This window comes from Mus caroli, unplaced genomic scaffold (assembly GCF_978045245.1).
Source record: "Mus caroli unplaced genomic scaffold, Mus_caroli_1 scaffold_14, whole genome shotgun sequence".
NCBI lineage: Eukaryota > Metazoa > Chordata > Mammalia > Rodentia > Muridae > Mus > Mus caroli.
In genome coordinates this window covers 71,127,764-71,141,489 of record NW_028227269.1, presented here as the reverse complement: position 1 = coordinate 71,141,489, position 13,726 = coordinate 71,127,764, and positions in this window count along the sequence as shown.

Genomic DNA, 13,726 nt, shown 5'->3' with positions numbered 1-13,726 from the left:
GGGCGTTGACTGACCTGCTTGAAAACAAAGTCGAGACATTGAAAGGCACAGTACAAAAGCTTCTTTTGGGGAAGTCCAGGTACTCCATTCAATTGCAAATTAGCAATGATCAGGCTAGATTTAGAGCTCCCTGTGTGGGGGAGGTGACTTTGAGAATTGCAGAAAGGCTTACAGCTTCCCTGGGAGTGGAGGCTGTGCTTTAATTTAACTTTTTAGCTAAAGAGGATTTTTAGCCATAATCAAGGTTAGAGTCATACTTACTAGAAGATTCAGGATCTGTGTCCAGTTGACTAATCTCTCAGGCAGCCATCACGCTCCATCTTCTTTTTGTGAAAAAAACACAGACCGAGTCCCTTTCCCAGATTAAGCCTGGGTCTGGACCCTTTCTTTCTTTAGTTAATGGGTCCCGCCACTTTACCATGGTATAAGAACTAGAAGTAACTGGATGCCAGTGGCGATCCGCTGCAGACTGACCTTTAACATCAGTTTGCAAAAATTTTTAGAACAAATAAAGCAAAAGCAAGATGTGCCTTTGGTGACCTTGGGGGATATAACTGCCCCTGTTTTGTTTTTAAAAGCCAATTTTTAAAAATACGATGAGCACGTTCAACTATTCCTTGTCCCATGGGGTTATAAGGAATTCCAGTTTTATGTTTGATGCCAAATTCTTTACAAAATGAAGTAAAATTTTTGCTAGAATAGGATGGCCCGTTATCTGTCTTAATAAGTTTAGGCAATCCCATGGCATTAAAGGCTTGTAGGCAATGATCAATTACATTTTTGGAGGCAATGCAGTATGCAGAGAAGCAAAAAGAAATCTTGAACAAGTATCAATACAAACATGTATATATTTTAATTTTCCAAATTCTGCATAATGAGTTACATCCATTCACCAAATATGATTAGGCATGTGGCACTGGAGATAATGTAATACATTTAGGATATTGTTTTACAATCATTCTTGCCTGCTCCTTAGTGATCTTATGTTGGAGCCTTAAGGTATGGCTAGAGAGATTTCATTATCACACTTGGCCAAAGCAACAGGATCTGACATTAAGGCTTCTCCTATTAGAGCTCTGTCGATGCGATCATTGCCTTCAGCTAAAGGTCCAGGAACACCAGAATGAGATGTGGCCAATATAGAACGGGTGTTTTGGGGCAAGAATGATGTTTTGTAATTGTGAAAACAGGGATCCTGCTGGTGTATTAAAGTTAAAAGTACCACAGGTCTCCAATAAGGGTACCGATTGTGCAACATATAAACTATCAGTAAAAATATTAAAAGCCTCATGCACAGACTGAAAGACATTCAGTACTGCTGTTAATTCTGCTAATTGAGCTGAGAGGCCAGGAGTCTCTATGATTACTTGTTGATTATTAATAAGATATCCAGCTCGCCCTTTAGAGGAGCCATCAGTAAAAATCAATAGAGCATTATATAAAGGCTGTAAGGAAGTCATTTTAGGAAATATCATCTCATGTACATTTAAAATTTTATCAACCAATCTTGAGGGTAGTGGCTGTCTATAGTTCTTTTAAATCCTATTTGCACAAGCAACCAATCTGTACTATGTTGTTTCAGCCAAGTGTCTTAACTTACATTGTAAGGCTGAACAATAATATCTGGGCTCTTAGGCCGGGCGTGGTGGTGCATGCCTTTAATCCCAGCACTTGGGAGGCAGAGGCAGGCGGATCTCTGAGTTCGAGGCCAGCCTGGTTTACAGAGTGAGTTCCAGGACAGCTGGGCTACACAGAGAAACCCTGTCTCGAAAAACCAAAAAAAAAAAAAAAAAAAAATCTGGGCTCTTTGTCAAAAATAAGTTAGTGCCTGCTTCTTTCCAAGGATAACTATCTGAGCTACTGCTTCATAATATGGCAAGATATTGTGTTTAGGAGAAATCCTCGAATGTATCTACATTAGAGGAGACTTTTTCCATAACAATCCTGTAGCCACATGAATCGTATTGAAAATTAACAGGTGTAACGGCAAAGAGTAATCTATATAAGTGACAAATTGCTCTTTAATAGATTTTTCTACTTGTTGTAAGGCCAACAATCCTTTTGAGGTTAGGGATCTAGGGGAGGTAGGATCAGAACTCCCTTTAAGAATATCAAATAAAGGTTTCAACTCCCCTGTAGTGAGCTTTAAATAGGAGCAAAACCAATTAATATCACCTAACAATTTTTGAAAATTATTCAAAGTCCTTAAGTTGTCTCTGCAAATAACTATCTTCTGGGGAAAACCAGCTTGATTAGTAAGTCTAAAACCCAAATAAATATAAGGATCCTGAGTTTGTATCTTTTCAGGAGCTATCTCTAATCCTTTTTCAGCTAAAACTTTTTAAATCTCTGTAACACAAAAGCAAATCCTGGGGGTCTTTTCCAGGCAACCCAGGACAACTTCTTAACTGTCCAAAGACAGTCCTTTTAAAGGAACAGTATTTTTTTCTTATGAGTAGCATAAGCAATTGCAAGTTTGAGAATTAATAGCATTTGAGGGATGAACAATTTTAAGCAATTGTAAGCTCTGAGATATATATATTAATAAAGATACAAATTAAACTTGATTATTCAACATTTTAAAACACCATCTACAGCACACATTTTAATTATCTGTGTTGAAGCAGGGGAAAACTCAAAAGAATAGGTGTGTGATCCAATTCACATCTACTTACCTCCCATAGAGGGGCTGTTTTTTTTGTTTTTTTTTTTTTGGTTTTTTGAGACAGGGTTTCTCTGTATAGCCCTGGCTGTCCTGGAACTCACTTTGTAGACCAGGCTGGCCTTGAACTCAGAAATCTGCCTGCCTCTGCCTCCCGAATACTGGGATTAAAGGAGTGCGCCACCATGCCCGGCTTTTTTTTTTTTTTTGGTAGAGGGGTTGTTTTTAAACACAGTAAATGGGATGCATGCATGCATGAATTTATAGAAGATATAAAAGCATGCATAAAAACAATATTTTAACTTATCTATTAATATTTAAAATGATGGTATGCAATAGATTAAATATCAATATTCTATAATAACCAAATTAATTGTTGTTTGGAACAAGGAACAGACACTTAGGTTTTTAAGACCATTTTTGTTATAGTTATTCTAAAATATATGAATTTACCTTACAATTCTTTGTTAGCACCACAGTGGCTTAACAGGATGCTGAAACTTTACTTTGAGGTGAAGAAGGATGATTTTACAACAATGTTTTCTCTAGCCAAGGAATTGTTGTGGGCACATTTAATAACCAATAACTAATATAGGCAGCTAATATTTAATTACCATTGATTGTAACTGATAACAACTATAAAAGCTTTCTTTAATTTCTGCAAGTTAATTTGTGTTCTTTGCCAATTAATTTGTGTCTCACTTAATAGCACCTGACAAAGGCTTAAGTTCTCCTGTGGTGAGTTTAAGGTGAGGTCTCAGCCAATTAACATCTCATGGAAGCTTTTGAAAATAAAATCTTGAAGTAAATCAATTTTTCCTTCTTAGATTTTCTGGACCACGATTTTCTAGTATAACTAAAAACCTAAGTATTAAAAGATATTGCCTCTGAATCTTAAGGAATCTTCCCTGAAGGCAGGGAGAGGTGAGATTCCCCAGTCATGGTTTGCGAACAAAGGAAGTGCCACACAAGCCTCACTGAGGCTGCTCCAAACTGAGCTCCGGGTCAACCCAAACGCAAACTTTTCTCAATCTGAGCACTCTGCCAGAGTCCTGGCCGAAAGATTATCTCTATTTTGAAGTATCTTTAAAGACCTGTTTTCCTGGGTTCGCTCCTGTCACATGTTGTTTAGAATGAATGAATCCAACTCTGAGTTACCAATTTTAAGCTAACTTTCTGTTACAAGCAAAAGGCTGTTTGCCCCTTTAGGACCTGCGTTTGCAATCAGCTCCCAGCAGGGCTTTTCCAGTCACACTTAGCACGTCTATAATTTTCTTTCTTTCTTTCTTTCTTTCTTTCTTTCTTTCTTTCTTTCTTTCTTTCTTTCTTTCTTTCTTTCTCTCTTTCTTTCCTTCTTTCTTTCTTTCTTTCTTTCTTTCTTTCTTTCTTTCTTTTTTTTTTTAAAGATTTATTTATTTATCATATGCAAGTACACTGTAGCTGTCTTCAGACACTCCAGAAGAGGGAATCAGATTTCGTTACGGATGGTTGTGAGCCACCATGTGGTTGCTGAGAATTGAACTCAGGACCTCTGGAAGAGCAGTTGGCCATCTCTCCAGCCCCTAAATTTTCACATAGCTCTAAACACATACACAAAACACACAAACAGAAACCAACAGATCCAAACACGTGCAACCCTTACTTGTCCTCCATGAGCAGGCAAAAGAATTAGAAGGGTAAGCTTCCATTTCATAAACAAAACTTGGTCCTTTTGACCGATCTCCAGACACTGCCAGACGTCTCTGGGTCTCCCTACTCCCCAGGGTGTCCCCTGAGGAGGTAGCTGTCTTCCTAGCACATCTACTGACCACAGTCCTCCGGTCCTTACAGCCCGAAGGGACAGCTGCAAATACCAAGCGCACATTTCAGAAAACCCCATCATCTATAAACACCAGAGAAACCAAACTCAGGTGGATCTAAACTCAGACTGCGCCATGTTTCAGAGACACGAGACAAAACACAGACAACAAACCAACACAACAAGCACATGTTCATTTCCGGAAACATAAGACAGACACTTAGAACGAAGACACCGGTGGCACACACACAAGAGGGGATTCCCTGATTTTCTCTCTGTCCCTGGGAGAGTTTCAAAATCCACTTTCCTTCTGCCTGATGCAGTTTCCAACTGTGGCCATCTGCCTGATTATTAAATCCCTTTTATTAAACCCTAATATTTCTCTCGCCTAAAAAAGCAGCTTCTGGTGAAAGGAAATAAAACTTGAGACCTGTGATTCATGTAATGTATGTCAAATAGCCCAAAGAGTTGTTTGTGAGCTTTAAAACCTGGGGCTAAGAACATAACAGAACAGGCCAGGACATGCTCAGGCAGGCCCGTAGATGGACCAATCATGTGAAACCGCGCCAATTCCTCCCCCAGCCCCACCCCTTTTCTATAAAAGTCCCTAGCTTCCAAGCCTCGGGGTTGAATTGGTGAGATACTGGGTGAGATATGTTTCGACCCAGAGCTCCGCCATTATGGCTCCACCATGTGGTCGACTCCTCTGTCTCCTGCGGGAGATATGTGTCGACCCAGAGCTCTGTCATTAAACTACCTCATGCTTTTACATCAAGATGGTCGTCTGTTCGTGATTCTTGGGTGCACACCAAATGGGAATTGAGTGGGGGTTTCCCCACTAAGTTCTTTTGAAAGACCCACAACGTGAGGACTCCCCCACATTCTGACTCAGGAGAGGCGACACCCCAAATCACACAAGAAAAGATCTTGCTGCAAATTGCAAGAGGATTTTTATTCAAGAGCGCTCTAGGGCTCATGGTCATACACCACGCAGGGGTAGAGGACCATGGCGCCCCGAGTAGCTGAGTAAGGGGGTATTTAAAAAAAGAAACCACAACTCAAGGAGGTGGGGAGGGCATTGTTGGAAAATACTAAAAATACCAGTTAAGAGTCACAAGGAAGTACAAAGTCACAAGTGTCAGGTTATCTCTCAAGACAGTTTCTAAGAGCCCCTAACAATCTAAGAGCCCCTAAAGATAGCACATTTGCATTGCAGGTTCCAGTAATGGTCAGGGTGCCTTTCTTTGAATGAACACTCTTTGAACCCAAGAAGCGGGTGGGTGGAGGAAGGAATGTCGCTATCTGTTTTATGACCAGCACCTGGAGCACTAAGCCACAAAGGCTACACTCCCAAGCCTGAGCCCAAAAGCCTCGAATTTTGCTATACTTCTTCACTTTCACTGGAAGCTGAGGCCGACTGCCTACCTGTTGAGTTCCTAGTTTCTAATAGCTCACTGCTGAACCTAAGTGAATCCAGCGTGCTGGTTTAGCGCAAATTCTTTTCTTCTTCCATGGAGCTCCAAACCAGCAGTGCTTCTTCCAAATGTCCTCTGTCTTTCCCAGGCCCCGAGTTGGTTCACCAAATTGTTGAGAGCCGGCCAGCGGCTCACATGTCCGGGTTCGAACCTGGAAGGCATCTTGGAATCTGGAAGAAAAGAGGGAGCCTAGGTGGGTAGAGAAACAATGGAACCAAGACTTGCTAGTCTAAGGTTCAAATTTTAATGTTGGGGGACACGCCTTATAAAAGAGGGGGGTAAAGTCCATTCCCGCCAGTTCATCCTTGGAGCCTGGAACCAGCTGCAGGTGATGGCGTGCAGGATAGGGCTGTAATCTCCAGAATAGCTCTGGGGCCTCTCAGCAGGTAGCAGTATCTTGAAGAGGAACAGGGCAGTGGCAGAACAATAGAGTGATCTAGAGAGGAAGGCTCCACCCTAGATAATCTTAGTGGCAGCAAGGTCAGGTTCTGGCTTAGCCTGTTTCAGGTTTATGGGAGACTACAGTTTTTGAGACAGGTTTCTCTGTATAGCCTTGGCTGTCCTGGAACTCACTTTGTAGACCAGGCTGGCCTCGAACTCAGAAATCTGCCTACCTCTGCCTCTGGAGTGCTGGGACTAAAGGCTTGCACCACTACGCCCTGCTTCCAGTTCATTTTTTAAATGTAATTTTTACATAGCATTTGTTTTATAGGAGATACAGGATGCTTTCTAAAAGGGAGAGATCTTAGCTTGAGACAAACCAGGCTAAGTAAGTCAGTCGGAAGCTTTAGCCAGTTTTGACAATTGTAGCTTTGTTTAATTAACCACCAATCTAGAGGACTGGGGGATCTGCGAGTCAGGGAACGTTTTTTGTTCAATAGGTCAAAGGTTATGGATAGGTGTTGGGAGCTGTTAAGACAACTCTTGATCTCTGAATTGGGCCTCTCCCCCCCCCCAGAAGAAAAGGGGGTCCAAAGCGGGCCACTGACACTCCGATTCCGAGAATGTTCCAGCCCTAAGCCATTGCTGACGTTCTGACCACACCCTGATACCACCAAGTTCCTGCTTCCCCGAGTAGCTGCCAAAAGAATTTCTTTTTTTTTTTTTTTTTTTTTAGGTTTTTCGAGACAGGGTTTCTCTGTATAGCCCTGGCTGTCCTGGCACTCACTTTGTAGACCAGGCTGGCCTCGAACTCAGAAATCCGCCTGCCTCTGTGCTGGGATTAAATGCGTGCGCCACCACGCCCAGCTACCAAAAGAATTTCTATTGCCCCCCCTCCCATAAGTACTTCTCCTTTTGCTTGTATTGCCCTACCCCTCCCACTGATAAGTATCTGTACTTCCCCTTTTGCTTGTGCATTTAAGCCTTGGGCCTTTCTCAAAATATGGGGACTTTGATACATTCCAGAACGGTTACCGTGTCGTTATTCCTACAAGGCCCTCGTCTCTCTCTACCCCCCATTTGGTTCTTAGGAGGACTCCCCTCGTGACCCTCGAATAACTGGACCTGCTGGACGGGTCAGATAGGTTGAAGTATTTGTCCACAAGAAGGAGTTTCATGATTATTATGTAACTTAGCAGGATTGCCTTGAGTAGGAATAATTAAAAAAAAAAAAAACTTTATTGCATTTATTTATTTAGTGTGCGTGGGAGAGTGCACATGCACCACACATATATGGATGTCAGAGATGGCCTTCCCTTTGGCCACACGGGTCCCAGGCATCTGCTGCTGAAAAGCCTGGTGTCAAAGCAGTGGCTAGCCTGTGAGTGGGGCTTTACCTCAGCCATCACACATACAAAGCCTAGCGTCTGAACACAACCTAATCCATTTTAAGTGCTTCATTCCGTGAAAAGGTAGACCAAAAAATTCTGGTTTTTCTAAGACAGTTTTATGATAATATTACCCAGAGAACTTTTCTACCCCAGAATGTTAAATTTTAATATTACCAGGTTTGTGACCTTTAGTTATAGACTCTTTAGTCACAACCATGATGTCATCTTTCAGTTCTAGCTTTTCATGTCTTTTATGACACAGTTCAGTATGTGTGTCACACATTAGTATGTGTCATTAAATCCTTTGATGTTTGGCCCTTTTCTGTTTTTCTTTGGAACAATCATTTACCCTAGGACACAGCTTTAAATCTTTTCATTACTTTTATTTACTGTGTATGCATGAGCGTGCACATGTGCATGCCTGTATATGTGTGCAGTGCCATGGCACATGTGTGGAGGTCATAAGTCATCTTGTTTTTTTTTTTTTTTTTTCCCTTTCATGAGGAGTTTTCTGGGAATCAGGTTTGGTGGTAACCATCCTGACCTGAGCTATCTTGCTGGCCCCTCTTTAGAGCAAAATCTTATTTTATAAAGTCCTTTCTCGTGTGAAAGTGCAACCTTTGTCTTTAACCTTCTCCAAAAAGACATTTTATATCTACAATTTAGCTGTTTACTTTAAACTTTATTTTTTTAAAAAGCATTTCTCTATTTTTTAAAAAATTTTTAATATTTTTTATTATGTATTTTCCTCAATTACATTTCCAATGCTATCCCAAAAGTCCCCCCCCCCCCCAATTCCCTACCCACCATTCCCATTCTTTTGGCCCTGGCATTCCCCTGTATTGGGGCATATAAAGTTTGCAAATCCAATGGGCCTCTCTTTCCAGTGATGGCCCACTAGGCCATCTTTCGATACATATGCAGCTAGAGACAAGAGCTCTGGGGTACTGGTTAGTTCATCATGTTGTTCCCCCTATAGGGTTGCAGATCCCTTTAACTCCTTGGGTACTTTCTCTAGCTTCTCCATTGGGAGCCCTGTGATCCATCCAATAGCTGACCATTTCTCTATTTTTAATAAAATAACTATGTTCCAAATGAAAATCCCAGGAAGCCAAATATGAAGCTCAGAGAATATGCATATCACAATGTAAATCCAACAGTTATAAATGTTGGTAAAAAAAAAAATTAATAGTACTGTCTTTTCTTAGTAAACTTACCTTAAATATCTGTTAAAGTTTTAAGCCTTGTTTCATTAGGCACTTTGAAACTCTTTGAACTTAACAAATATTAATTTTCTGTGTAAGTGTTTTGCCTGCCTGTGTGTATGTACATCATGTGTATGCTTGGTGTTAGCTCAGGAGGAAGAGATGGAGTCCCCTGGAACTGGAGTTACGGTTGTGAACCTCAGTGTGAGTTCTGGGAATTGAACTTGGATCCTCTGCAAGAGCAACGACTGCTTTTAACCACTGAGCCCCAGAAACTGCCTTTGTAAAGGAGGTCAGAGTTCAATGTTGAGTATCTATATATACTAAGGCACAAACTCGCAGTGAACCCAGAGCTTGCTAGCTTGCCTCAGGGATGCCCCCATCTCTCTTTTTTGAGTTTTGGGATTACAGGCAGGTTGCTCATCTAATATTTCAATAGATTTGGGAGGTCCAAACTCAGTTTCTCACATGTATGCTGGGATCTCTTCACTCTCCGAGCCACCCACCTCCCCAGCCTAGCATTCTATATGGCCTATTCTGACACAGGATTTGTAGAACAAAGAATAGGATCTATCTTGGACCCTTGGATGGAGATAAGATACTGTAATCTGCCCTAAATATTTTAAGATGATAAAGACATGCTATGACCCCGATAGAATGCTTCACCCATAAAGCATAATTCCTACAAAGTTACAGAGAGTCTTGCTCAACCTTGCTTGTTATCTGTTGAGAACGCTGGCCTCATACTTTCTGGAGGGAGGCACCACAGGAGGGAAACTTAGTTCTGCGGAGTCCTTATTCCGACCTATTAGGGGTGGTGACAATCTTCCTTCTCTAGTGGACTTTCTGTGGGAGGAATCTTCACCGTGGTGGTGGGTACTAATAAACACAGTCCCCTCTGCTGAAAGGCTGTGGTCCAGTCCCTTTTTCTGCCTCTTGTTCCTTTGAAGCTGAAAGAGACATCTAACAGGCCCCTCCCTGGCCATGGAAACACCCTTCCAAAAGCTGTAACACTAACAACTGAGATACACAGAATATGGTCAGACTGGAGGAGGAAGGCTTCCCTTAATGAGATATGATACACTTCTATCTCATAAGACCTTGCCTTGATCCTGCTAAGCCTGACCAACAAAAGAAGTGGAGCCTTTTCCTTTTCTTTCTACTGGCTTCTCTCTTGGGTACTGGCTAAAATCCTAAGCCTGCTTGCCAACTCTGCATTTGCGATCTGAAGATACCCCTACTGTCTCCCTGCCCCCATGCAGCTGACAACAGATTTCCAGTGCTCAAGTCTGCCTGCTTTCCTGACCTCCAATTCTGAAAGTGTGACTTTCCTCCTTGCCTTATCCGGCTTCCAGCTTCCCTCGGTTTGCCTGCCCTGTTTTTTTTTTTTTTTTTTTTTTCTCAAACCCCAGTAAAATTGTCTTCCACTTTCCTTCTGAGTCCGTTTTTAAATCCTTTCACATACCAGACCCCATGTTTCTTTCAACTAGAAAGGCATTGGAGAATCATTTAGTTAATCACCAACTGTGACAGATGAGACAAGGTCTAACAGTGTAAGGGTCCATGATTTGCCAAAGAGTGATGCCCAGACTCAAATAGTATGCAAAAGCAAGGAGTGTTTTATTCTGCAGAAGTTCAGCATGTGGGGGTCTTCCATTATCAAGATAGAGAGACCCTGAAAAGAGCTTGAAAGCTGAATTTAAAGCAAATTAGAATTCTGAGGAGGGGTAGAAGACCTCTATCTTAATCTGGCTCTATCTCTAAGGATATCCCTAACCATTGCTGGGACCTGTGGGGCTGGCAACTGTTTGCTGGGGAAGTCTGGAAACTGCTGCTGACCCATTGTCCTTGCCTTAGGCCAGGTGGCAGGACTTTTCCGTGGCCTGGACTTGCCAGGACTTGCCCAGTTCTTGGAAACAGAGATCTTGAATTGCTAATTTGAAACCTGTCATGGAATCAGCCTAGCCTTCTCAACAAAAGTTGCAAATGCTATGTTTATAACACCACACAAGGCATAGAGGAAGGGGAAGACTCTTCAAGCCCCTATTGTGGGTCCACAAACAAGACAGAGAAGGGAAGATTGTGAGTATCAAAGGCAAACAAAATCTTGGGAGATCCAGAAGCTGCATGGGGCAGTTGATGGAAAATCACCCAGTGTGTGCCATCTTAAGTCCTGTCTACATAACACTGGGGCAAGGAGGCAGCAGATACCAAGAGCAACTGCAGTCAAGCTACTCTTCTTGGAAGGCAAGAGAGAAGAGAAAGAGCTGATCATAATCTGTGGGATCGTGAAAGGGAGCCTTGTTCCCGGTTGAGCTAAGGCTCAGAAACCTCGGTGACCCTGAAGGGACAGTAGGCACTTTGCCTGTTCCCAGTCACCAGACCCGTCACTAGCCACAGCTCCATAGATTTGTGGCCATCAGTCATGTAAGGGCAAAGCCCCAACCCCTTCCACATGTAGAAGACGTGACCTATAGCTATGTAGGCTCAAGACAGATCTCCATTTTAATGAAGTACCTAAAGGCCTGGAGGCTTAGCCAATAAGCTTTCCTTCCCAGATGCTCCTCCCTGCAAAAGTATTAATCTCAGGCCCACCCTGAGAAGTGGGGTACAGTTTTACTCATCCACTTTCCACCATGACAATAAATGCCTTAAAACCGTGGACTGTCGTTTTTCATCGGGGTCAGCCATGGGGAGCCATGGAGAAGACCTTCACCTACAGAGCCTCAGTCTAATCTCCCATAGAAGGCCTCTGTATGCTCCCTGCCACACAACCACTAAGCCAAGTTCAAGCCAACCATGGACAAGCCAAGAACTCTCTTCCCAGTGCCGGACCAGCTGGAGCTCCCCATCTTGTCCCCCTTGGCCTCAGGCTAGATGCAGCCCATGGGCTTCTACTCCTTTCTCAGCTTTTCTCTAAGACTAGCAAAGCTTCCTTTATTCCCTTTACTGCCTTTATTTTTCCTTGCTGTTCTAACACTATCACTAGTTTTATTCAATATATTTTTCCTTCTATGTCTCCCCTTAGTAACGATTATCTTATCAAAGTAAATAGATGATTATTGTTAATTGACTATTACAGTATTTGTAACGAGGAACTGTATTAAAGGGTGGCAGCCTTAGGAAGCTGGAGAACCACTGAGCTAGAGCAAAGCAGGAGAGTGTCAGATGGAGCTTAGAGTGGCAGGGATGAGGATAGTGTGACAGTGCCCAGGGGCACAAGTCATGCCCACTATAAGGAGCACTACCAGCTGTGGGGAGGGACTCCTTTTGGAAGGAGTCCAAACCTGTTTGGAAAACCTGTTTCACAGCTTCCCAAGGAAAGCTCATTTTAACCACCAGAAATCCTTCTCTAGTCCAGCTTGAGCTCATTCATAGACACATGGAAAGCCTGAGACCTAACATTTAACAGAGCAAAAAGCCCAGTTATTTCTGAAGGAGGATTTCAAACAAAAGACAGAGCATCTCTCCAGTCTACAGATCCCTCAGAGAATACATGGAAAGACAGAGAACTTTTTCTAGTGTGAGAATCATCCACTCATCACCCATAAAAACTCCCGAGAGTCCCCTCCCCTCTTTGAAAATAGGAAATGCTTTTCTGAGAGATAGGTGATTTCTACTCATTTTCCCAAGCCTCGGTTTTCCAGTTTATTGGGGAATCAGATTCCCTTTTGGGGGTTTTATCCTTGCAAATAAAATAATTTAGAAGCAGCCTTAGAAGGATCAAGGATAATTTTATTAGAGTTTGAAAGACAAACAACAGAACAGGCAGATTGTAATCTGAACAGCTATGAGGAGGTGGAATGAGGGAGAAGAAGGGCATGCCTTTTTGTGTTAGGGTAAAGAAAACCAGGAAGACGAACTGGAGAGAGAGAAGGAGAGGGAGAGGGAAAAAGAAAGAAGGAGAGGGAAAAAGAAAGAAGGAGAGGGAGAGGGAGAGGGAGAGGGAGAGGGAGAGGGAGAGGGAGAGGGAGAGGGAGAGGGAGAGGGAGAGGGAGAGGGAGAGGGAGAGGGAGAGGGAGAGGGAGAGGGAGAGGGAGAGGGAGAGGGAGAGGGAGAGGGAGAGGGAGAGGGAGAAATAGTCCAGAATGTCAGGGAAAGCTTGTTTGTGCTTTTTCCCCCTTCCTTATTTTTATTTTGTGTATGTGTATTTTCTCTGCACACTGAGCATGTCAGGTATCCGAGGAAACCAGAAGATGGCATCAGATTCCCTGGGACTGGTATTACAGTAAGAGTGAACTGCCAGATGGATGCTGGGAAGAACAGTCATCTATCTATCTATCTACACACACACACACACACACACACACACACACACACACACACACAATGTATATACTTCTGAATAGCTCCAATGGCTCAGAAAATAAAATTGTCCATCAATAAACAGAGCCCTCAGGTTAGAGAGATGGCTCATCAGTTATGAGCACTGGTTGCTCTTCCTGAGGTCCTGAGTTCAATTCCCAGCACTCACATGGTGGTTCAGGGCCATCTATAAAGTATCCGATGCCCTTGTATGAAGGTGTACATGCAGTAGAACATTCATACATAAGAGAAGACAAACAAAAAACCAAACCAAAATAGCACTCCCCAAACCCAAACAGAGCCCTCATGAAATTAAACATTTTCTGTATAGCAAGGAGTTAATTAAGCGAGGTGACATTGGGAGAAACGTGTGCCCAGCTGTGCACTGAGAGAAGATTAACATCTAGACTACACACAGGACTAAAAACTGAACAAGACAACAACCCAGTCAACAAGTGAGCTAACAAAACAAACAGCTCACAAACGATGAATTATATATGACCAATAAA